The sequence below is a fragment of the Crocuta crocuta genome, unplaced genomic scaffold (assembly GCF_008692635.1).
Source record: "Crocuta crocuta isolate KB4526 unplaced genomic scaffold, BGI_CrCroc_1.0 scaffold119, whole genome shotgun sequence".
NCBI classification, from domain to species: Eukaryota; Metazoa; Chordata; class Mammalia; order Carnivora; family Hyaenidae; genus Crocuta; species Crocuta crocuta.
In genome coordinates this window covers 2,604,620-2,615,644 of record NW_027551562.1, presented here as the reverse complement: position 1 = coordinate 2,615,644, position 11,025 = coordinate 2,604,620, and the positions used below count along the sequence as shown (strand labels likewise).

At 41.3% G+C, this 11,025-nt stretch overlaps 1 protein-coding gene across 2 annotated transcripts in view; it reads left to right on the top strand.

The window, feature by feature from the left end:
• DNAAF11 (dynein axonemal assembly factor 11) overlaps nt 1-11,025 on the top strand; it is a 78,546-nt gene that overhangs the window by 58,555 nt on the left and 8,966 nt on the right. The gene's annotated exons all lie outside the window — the stretch shown is intronic.

Sequence of the window (11,025 nt, the reverse complement as noted above, 5' to 3'; positions counted from 1 at the left end):
TCTATCCTTCCATCCATCCACCCACCCATCCACCCATCCACCCATCCACCCATCCATCTATCCATCCACCCGTCCACCCATCCATCCATCCACCCATCCACCTGTCCATCCATCCATCCATCCACCTACCCATCCATCCATCCATCCATCCACCCAACTATCCACCCAGCCATTCCATATATTTTAATAATCATCTACTGTGTGCTCTGGTAGGTTCTTGGAAATGCAAGTAAGATTTGTGCTACATTAGGTTCCCCAGGGATATTTTTTTTGCAGAATTAGGATTGAATCTCTTACACCTCCTGCCATTTCTCTTGAACTGAAAAACTAAGGAGGGCTTCTCACTCCACAGTCACCAGCACCACTGCACCATTAACGCTCTGCTGCTGAGCCACTCTCATCCTCCTTAACTACTTCAGTCATCTTCTAGGAAGAGTTGTTATTCTGCATAAAGTTTCAAGATGAGTCAAAAAGTTATTTCCTTGGAATAAGCAGTGAAGAGAGTTGTATGATTTTTAAAACTTAGATGAAAACGTGAAAATAGCAAAATTGGCAGCGGGGAGAACAAACATATGAACACTTTCATAACCACCAAATAGATACCATTAACTTTTTTTTTTTTTGAGTACAGTTAGTTTCAGGTGTGCAACTTAGTGATTGGACAAGTTTATACCTTGTGCTCTGTTCACCACAGGTGTGGCTACCATCTCTCCTGTTAGTTACATCACTGTTACAGTATCCTTGACCGTATTTGCTGTGCTAGGCCTTTCCCCCAAATTGGAAGCTTGTACCTCCTGCTCCTCTTCACCAATGTTTCCCATCCCCCCACCCTGCTTCCCTCTGGCAACCATAAGTTTGTTCTCTGGATTCCTATGTCTGTTTCTGCTTTTTGTTTGTTTATTCATTTGTGGGCTTTTTTTTTTTTTAAGATTCCACTTATGAGTAGAGTCATATGGTATTAGTCTTTCTCAGTCTGACTTATTTCACTTAGAATTATACCCTCCAGGCCTATCCATGTTATCTCAAACAGCCCGATCTCATCTTTTTATGGCTATGTAATATTCTATTGTGTATATTCACCATATTTCCTTAACTGTGCATCTTACTGATGGGCACTTGTGTTGTTTCCATGTCTTGGCTATTGTAAATAATGCTGCAGTGAACATAGGTGTGCATATATCTTTGCAAGTTAGTGTTTTCATTTTCCCTGGGTAAATAAATACCTAAGAGTGAAATTATTGGATCAAATGGCATTTCTATTTTTAAGTTTTTGAGGAACCTCCGTACTGTTTTCCATAGTGACGGTATCAATTTGCATTCCCACCAACAACGCATGAGGGCTCTTTTTTCTCCATATACTCACTGGCACTTGTTTCTTATCTTCTTGACTTTAGCCATACAGACAGGTGTGAGGTGATATCTCATTGTGGTTGTGATTTGTATTTCCCTGATGATCAGTGATGTTGAGCATCTTTTCATGTCTATATAGAAATGTCTATTCAGGTTCTGTGCCCATTTGTTTTTTTCAGAGAGAAAGAGAGAGAATCTTAAGCAGGCTCCACACCCAGTGCGGAACCTGACATGGAGTTCTATCTCATGACTGTGAGATCATGACCTGTGCAGAAATCAAGAGTAGGATGCTTAACCGACTGAGCCACCCAGGCACCCACCTTTGCCCATTTTTTAATCACACTGTTAGGTTTTTTGGTGTAGAGTTGTATGAGCTCTTCATATTTTGGGGGTATTAACCCCTTACTGGGTATATCATTTGTAAATGTCATCTCCCATGCCATAGGTTGTGTTTTAGTTTTGTTGATGGTTCCCTTCACTGTGCAAAAGCTTTTTATTTTGATGTAGTCCCACGATTATTTTTGCTTTTGTTTCCCTTGCCTTTGGAGACCTATCTAGAAAAGTGTTGTTACGACCAATGACAGAGAAGTTACTGCCTGTGTTTTGTTCTAGGATGTTTATGTTTTCAGGTCTCACATCTAGGTCTTAACAGCGCACTGTGTTCATGTTGAAATTTAATCTAAATATTCTCAGGGAAAACTAGTGGAATTAAATTAAAATGTGTGAATTACAAAGCATTACAGAAAAATAAATGTAAACAAAAGTCAATACAGTTAGGGGTAGAAAAACGTCAGGAAGGAAACATAAAATCAGAAAATTTGTAAGACAGTAACAGATGTAGAATCCATTATGCTATCCAGCTCACAAGAACACGCCTGAAACTAAAAGACCTGGGAGATATATAAACAAAAGAATGGACAAAACTATATGAAGTGAATGCAAGCAAAATTCAGAGTACTTATGGCAAAATGAGTATCAGACACGAGAGAATTTAAAGCAAAGAAGTATAAAATGACATCAGAGTTAATCTGTAGTAATAAAAGTATTATATAGGATGAAGATCCAACTAACTGCCTTATATTCATTAGATTGTACATCATTTAAGTGTGTAAAGCACAAAGTCTTCTAAACATAAGGGCAAATAAGCAATCAGCTTCACTAGAAGTTTTATGACCCATTTCTGTCTTTGATAAATATGATCACCTAAGAGTAAGACCAGTTATTATTTGAATAATGTAATTAAGATAATTTTAAAAGTTCATAATTAGACAAAACCCTAAAACAATTCATTTTCATGTCCATAAGAAAAAAATCACAGAAGTTGTATTTAATTACTAGTCTCTAGAAATAATATTAAGTATAATACAGAGTAAACCACTAGATACAATTGGGAAATTCAAAATGCTGTCCTCAAGTGCTATTCAACTTCAAAGGAAATAAAAAATAGAATTATTAATTGGAAAATAAAAACTGTAAATACTAGCAAACTGTATAGGCTTTAGAATCAAAGACACTTTATAAATTTTTAAAAATATTTTTGAGAGAGAGACAGAGACAGAGCATGAGCAGGGGAGGGGCAAAGAGAGAGAGGGAGACATAGAATTGAAGCAGGCTCCAGGCTCTGAGCTGTCAGCACAGAGCCTGACATGGGGCTTTAACTCAAGAACCAGGAGATCATGACCTGAGCCGAAGTCAGATGCTTATCTGACTGAGCCACCCAGGCGCCCCTAGAATCAAAGACACTTTATATGAACCTGCCAAATGACAAGCCATCTGAATGCGTAAATCAGCCTGATTAATTTCAAATGGCCAAATGAACCCAAAATTACTTTCTGCAGACCTGCTCCTCCCATGGTCTTCCCTGTCTGAGAAAATGGCGCCATCATATACTCAATGGTCCAAGTCAAAGATGAGGAGGCATCCTTGACTTACCTCTTACCCCTGCACCTCGCCAGCACTACTACCCAAACATATCCTGGCTTCAGTCACTTACTTCTGTCGCTCCTCCTCAGCCGTGTCCAAGTCAGTGTCCTATCCCAGCTGGACCACGTCCTATGGGCCTCTCCCTGTTTCCCTGCCTCTGTTCTTTCTACCTTTTTGATCCTTTCCCCATACAAAAGCCACAGTGACCTTTTTAAAAACATAAATCAGATCATTTTATTCTGATGCTTAAAAGCCACCAATGGCTTTCCATAGCACATCCCATAATGTGCCTGGTGCAAATGAATACCGTTCAGAAAAGCCTCGAAGCCGTGGGATCTGTAAGACTGTTTGCAAGACCTCCCTGATCCAAAGAATCACCCCGAGAGAGCTTGTTAGAAAACTAGATTCCCAGGCCACCATCCTGAGGATTCTAATTAGATGTTGTGAAAGCGTGTGTTTTAACAAGTACCCTGAGGTGTGAGAAACATGGAGTAAATCAGTTAAGGGTCTAATGAAAAATCAGGAGACACTTAAGTACTGAAAATGCATACAGGAAATTTATACAGGACTGTACCTTACCGGAGTCATTCAGGGAATGCATTGCACAGGTAATAGCAGATCTGAGATGCCAAAGAAGGGAGAGTAAGACCACCCGGAAACCCTAACATCAGGTGGGTACCTCCACTCCCGGGACAGAGGAGGGAGGTGGTGTTGGTGGGAACCATGCACCAGGGTCACCCAGAAGAAACTAGAACTGCGGAGGCCTCCTGGGCAGCCCCAGAGGAGATTCTACCACTGCTGGAGTGAAGCCACTCACGCAGACGGGGATTGTGGGAGAGGCACCTGCAGCCTCTCTCTGGGTTCTCCAACCACCCCCCCTCCATTGCTTCCCATTGGCCGTGCCCAGGTGGGAGCCATGTGACTCGGAACTCTCCAGAGTAGAGCAGAAATGGATATCCTTGCAAACAGGCTCGCTACCTGTATTGTGAGTGTGGAGACCACATCACACCCTCATTAAAATACCGCAGAGACCTGGCCTGAAGAGCGCAAAAGTCAATTATTAATGTTAAATTCTTTTAAGGGAAAATCTCCATTTAACTCTCATATTCTCCCACTCTGGGGCAAATTGTAAATAATGGATTGCACTTCACGCAAATGATGCCTTCTAAGAGGATGTGTGCGTGCTGGGGGGAATCCTGAATGCAGAGTCTAAAACCCACTTCACGTGGGATGGTGGGAAGCCAGAGAAATGTATGCACATCTCTAGTAGACAGGCCAGCGGAAACCCGGAAGAATCGATTCGCTAGCCAATAATTCACATGTGAAGCATCCGTACAGTAAATTTGATGACCAGTACACAGATTTAGACAGTTTCCTGACAAGATTGCATGTTATTAGCATTTTCAGAGTGACGTTTGGGGTGAGGAGGAAGCACTTTAACTGTAATAGCAAAAAAAAAAAAGTATATTTGTACCTAGTGACGAAAGAAACAGTTTCTTTCAAAAGCCATCACGTACTGGACTTAATATTTTTGTTAACAGCACACACTTGGGCTGATGAAAATACGAGTACATTGAGAACACTGCTCCTTTCAGCTGAGTTGAGAAAAAAAATAAAAAGAGTGAAGTCTCCCATCGCCTCCTGTGCAAAGTCCAAGTCCAAGCATCTTAAAATAAAGTCTCTCAAGGCTGCCTGTTGCTTCAGCCTTGTTTCCATCTATTATCTGCCCAATATTCTGTGCTGGTTTATGTGGTCATTTACCTTCCTGTCTTTGGTCAGGCTTTCTTTCTCTCCCTGGAATGTTCTTTTATTTATTTATTTATTTATTTATGTATGTATTGATTTTAATAGTTTATTGTCAAGTTGATTTCCACGTAACCCCCAGTGCTCATCCCCACAAGTGCCCTCCTCCATGCCCATCACCCCCTTCCCCTCCCCCAACCCCATCTGCCCTCAGTTTTTCTCAGCATTCCAGAGTGTCTCATGGTGGGGGAGAAGAAAGAGAGGGGGAATAGTGGGGGAGAGGGAGGGAGGCAATCCCTGGAATGTTCTTATGTAGGGAATGTACCACATAGTCTCCAGCTTCTGGCAAATTCCTCCTTATTCTTTAAGATTCATATCAAATCTCCAGTAAGCCTTCGCCATGACACCGGTATGCATTTCTCCCTCCCTTGGGCTTCCGTATGAGTGCATGCGCATACCTATCAACTAAACTTCCTTCAATGCATTTTCATTACTTATGTGTCTTTATCTCTCATGAGGTGATCAAGGATAATGTTTCAGCCTATCCTTCCACATCTACCACTTGCTCCCATGTTTGACACATAATAGGTCCTCAGTAAATATTTCTTGAGAAGATTTACTAGAGGTAATATAGTTGGAACTGTGATACCAAGCAAAAATCCAAGAGAAAGAGAAATTTAATTTTGATTTTCTTGAATACTGTAATTTAAGAAGCCAGGGTAATTTCACAAGAAAAAAAATTAAGTGATTGATTGTTCTATATTTTGTTCCGCAACGAGTATCTCTGGTTAGATTCCGTTTTCTTTGTCCATTTTCTTTGTTTTTTTAATTTACACCATAGCAAGTCTTCATCTGGAGTGGAATGTTGGTTTTCTCACTCTTTTTCAGCTTCATAGAAATAACAATTAAATTGGACCATGTGAAATCACTGTTTTGTGGGTCAAAAATGGTCAAATATCAGTAATTCCTATGGTTCAACTTAAAGATAAGGATCGAGACCTGGGTCTCTCTCCCTTGCATCTGGTTACTAGAGTTGACACAGCACATGTAGTCTTGGTTCATTGTCTTAGTAATTTCTGTAGTCGGTAAAGCAACCACGGACATTTTGTTAAAGTAGAGGTACATGGAAAGAGCCCATCAATTAATGATTGGATAAAGAAGATGTGGCTTATATATACACTGGAATACTACTTGGCAATTAGAAAGAATGAAACCCTGCCATTTGCAAATAACATGGAACAGAGAGTATTATGCTGAGTGAAATAAGTCAGTCAGAGAAAGACAGAGATCATATGTTTTCACTCCTATGTGGAACTTGAGAAACTTAACACAAGACCATAGGGAAGGGAAGGAGAAAAAACAGTTCCAAACAGAGAGGGAGGCAAACCATAAACATTCTTAAATACAGAGAACAAACTGAGGGTTGATGGGGGCACGGCAGGGGAGAGGGGAAAATGGGTGATGGGCATTGAGGAGGGCACTTGTTGGGATGAGCACTGGGTGTTGTATGTAAGTGATGAATCACGGGAATCTACCTCCAAAAGACCACGCTGTAAACATTGTATGTTAGCTAACTTGACAATAAATTATATTTAAAAAAGGAAGAAGATGTGTTATAGATATACAATGGAATACTACTCAGTGATCAGAGAGAATGAAACTTACCATTTGGAATGATGTGGGTGCAACTAGAGTGTATTATGCTAAGCAAAATAAATCAATAAGAGACAAATACCATATGATTTCACCCATATCTGGAATTTAGGAAACAGATGGACTTAGGGGGGAAAAGAGAGGCAAACATAAAACAGACTCTTAACAATAGAGGACAAACTGAAGGCTGATGGAGGGAGGTGGCAGAGGGACCGGCTAGATGTGTGACGGGCATTAAGAAGGGCACTGGTTGGGATGAGCACTGGGTATTGTATGGAAGTGATGAATCACTGAATTCTACTCCTGAAACTAACATTACATTCTATGCTAACTAACTGGAATTTAATTTAAAGTGTGAAATTAAAAAACCAATAAACTGCAGTAAAAAAATAAAATAGGATATGAAGGCAATCTGGCTGTGACATCTGTCCCCCCCATTGATCACCAGGGTGGATTCGGCTGGTCTAGCTGGCGAGGCGGGTGTCCCCGTCCACCCTCACTGCTCCACATGTGTCCCTCCCAGAGCTTCGCTCAGTCCAAGAGGTGACCTTCCCTGATAGTGGAGGACCATTCTTTAGTCAAGGGTATACGAGTGGCAGCAATTCCCAGATAGGGACTCCAAACAAGCTCTCAAAGCACAATTGTAGGAGAACGTAGGGTAAGTCAAGCTTCCAAACTCCAGACACAACCAAAGAGCTGCATGTGGCAGTCTGCTTTTCTTTAAATATATATATATATATAATAAAATAAAAAATAAAACAAAACAAAATAAAATGGAATCAAATCAAATCAAATGGAATGGAATAAAATAAAATAATAAAATAACATGGAATGGAATAAAATAAAATAAAATGGAATGGAATAGAATGGAATAGAATAAAATAAAATGGAATGGAATGGAATAAAATAAAATGGAATAAAATAAAATAAAATGGAATGGAATAAAATAAATAAAACAAAAATAATGGAATAAAATATAAGTTAAATTAAATTAAAATAAAATAATAAAATAAAATAAGTGGGGGTGGAGTGCCTCCGTGCCGGCTGCCGCCTCAGGACGTCATGAGTCTCCATCCCAGGGAACTATGTCAGCAAAGACTAGAACGTCATCTGGCAAAAATGCTGTAGAAGCAACTTTTGCCTTCTGTAGAGGAGAATTGGTTCCTACCTCCATGTTCACTCCCAATTTCCACTGCATGACATTGCACGACTCTCTGAGAATTAAAGTAATATCACATCATGAAAATGTTAATTTGTACCTTTGTGCCTGCCCCACAATTGAATTTTCAGAAAGCTGATTACATTTCTTTCTATGGATTCAGGAAACCATTAGTCCCCCCTGATCTAATTTATTGAACATAGTTTGGGCCTTACAGCTTTCCATCAGTCATCCCTAAACACACTTAGCACAAATGAATAAGATGGTTAACGTTAATGAACATCACTTCCTAGAGGAAGAACGATGCTGGTGCCGTAGGTGTGGTAGGAAAACAGCGTCACTACTGCCGGGGAAAATCAGAGCTCATTGGGAGTGTTTTACTTGCTGTGAATATAAATATTGGTGTTAAGATCAATTTTGGCGTTGATACGAATGTTGGTATAAATATTTTTCTTGCTGATTCCTTAGTTCCTTCTTTTATTTTTTATTTTTATTTATTTTTAATTTTTTTATGTTTAATTTNTGACCTGAGCTGAAGTTGGACGCTCAACCAACTGAGCCACCCAGGCACCCCTGTTTAATTTACTTCTGAGAGAGAGAGAGAGACAGCATGAGCAGGGGAGGGTCAGAGAGAGAAGGAGATATAGAACCTGAAGCAGGCTCCAGGCTCTGAGCTGTCAGCACAGAGCCCGACGCCGGCCTCAAACCCGCAAACTAGGAGATCATGACCTGAGCCGAAGTCAGACACTTAACCGACTGAGCCACCCAGGCGCCCCTCCTTCTAACTTTTAAACTTAAAAGAATCTTTGGAGCTAGATAAGCTGAAAATATCTCTTAAAACTAAGAAACACATTTAGATTCTGGTGCACAGCAAATTCCCTGCGAAGAAAAGTTCCAAATTTGTGATGCTATTTGCATTTCCATAAACACAGAGCATCTTTGTCTGAGGTTATTATGTGACAAATAACAGTGTTAGAAGCGGGGTGTTTTAAGACTCTAATTATGCATATGCTTCCCTTCTTGTTGGTGCGTTTATAACGTGAAGCGACACAGAATTTGTACTTTTGGTTCAAGAGCTTTGTTCTTAAAAGTGACATTTTCATGATTTTTCACTAACATTGGCCTCATTTAATGTAATTAAAGTATTCAAAAAAGTTTTTAAAATGCAAAGATGCCATTGCTCCCCAGGGACAGTTTGTGAGGGAAGGCCCTGCAGACAGCCACGCCTGTGAGGGGCAGGGAAGGAGCCGGGAGCAGGAAAGGAGAAAGTGAGCTGCGGTGCAGGCCTGACAAAGACCTCAGCCACCGCCCAGCCCAGCGAGCTCTGCAACCCACAAGGTCCTTCAGACTTGTCCTGAGCCAGGCTTGGGGAGCAGCCTGAGACCCTACAGTGATCAGAGACAGCAGGCACAGGCTCCAGGTCCTCATGCTTCTGTAAGACTACCAGGTCCCAGGCACGTCAAGGAAGCAGCAGAGAGTTCCAGAACCCAAAAGGCCACATAGTCACGGACCATCGATGAATTAGGAGTAACCGGTGTGGATGGACGTCCTTCACCCCCACGAAGAATCGGGAAGCCCACACATGCATTCAGGGCTCACTGTAATCATGTTCCCCTCCCTCTGGCTTGGGCAGTTAAAATTACTTCAATTTAAATAAAAGTAAATCTTCAGGAGCTCAGGTGTGCGAACCACATCTCAAATGTTCAGGAAAGCCATGCTGGACAGCACAGGACACTTCCATCGTTGCGAAAAATTCTAGCAGACTGTATGCTCTGCACAACTGCGCAGCCACGCCTCCCAGAGACTCTGTCTCCCTCAGACGCTGCAGGAGGAAGGTGCCAGTTCTCATCACCCTAACATCTACCGCCTCTCTCTGCCCCCCTTAACTGGAGGTGTCTGTTTAGCCCCCGAGCAGAATTCTCTCTTTTCCTTCATGTTTGACATTAATATGGCTTAACAAGCCAGAACTGAACTCAAGAGTCACTAAAAAGTGATTCCATCTCATTAAGGATAGGCCAGGAAGGAGGGGGAAATGTTTGAATTGATCCCACTAGTTCAGTTAAAGAAAAGGATGAAAACCACTCAAGTTTTCATATTAAAAGAGTGTTACCATTCATACCTTACCAACACTAACATCTGAAAAGATGGCATCAATCATTAGCCAGCAAGAAATGAATGGAAAACAAAATAGTGACATTAGTATATTTTAAAACATAGCAAATAAAACATTTTAGAATTAACCTCCTCCAAAAATCAAAAAACAAAACAAAACAAACAAACAAACAAAAAAAACCCAGCCCTATGTTTAATGATTATAGAATCTGCTTCATTTGGGCAAACCTTCCCATGAGTCACCTCCTTTAATTATTCAGTGAACATTGCTCGGGTAGCTTGAGTTGCTGATTCCCCCACAGTATTCTTCTACAAGTTTTTGTTCTGCCGACTACCCCTCATTCATCTGTGGTCCTTGATTATGTGGCCTTTTCAGTTCTGGAACTCTCTCTTTCAAGATGTTTCTGAACGAGCTCTTTCAGACTTGAAATTGAGTGTCCTTAGTACATGCAGTGTCCATTCCTCCCAGAGTCTCAGCAAAAGTCTGGCCATTGCACACACCACGTGTGGTATTTTTCCTGGTCAGGTGTCCAGCACACATGTTGAAAGTGTGTCATTTCAGCAGATCCTTCCTTTCCGCGTTGCACATGGACCCTCCCATGAGGTCTATGGGAAGGGAACGGCAAGCCTCCTCTGTGCCTGTTCCTCTGTGTAGGGGAGCTGAACTAAATCACACACACAAACACAGATTGAACTGTTGTCAAATATGATAGATAAATATACTCTGCACCATCTAAAACACTGGTTCTTGGGCCGCCACGGTGCCTCAGTCAATTGAGCATCTGACTTCAGCTCAGGATTCACGAGATGGACCCTCACATTGGGCTCTGCACTGACAGCGTGGAGCCTGCTTGGGATTCTCTCTCTCCCTCTTTCTACCCCACCCCACCCCCCAAAAAATAGACTTTTTTTTAAAAAAAAAAGAAGTGGAAGAATTACAGAAGTTTTCATACCCAAAGGGGCCTTTGAGCTCATATCTAATCCCTTCATTTTATGAAGGAAGGACCGGGGGTACAGTGTGCCAGGAAGGGAGAGACTTGAGCCTGCAGCTTGGCCTGCTTTCCACTGCAGCACATGCCAGGTGG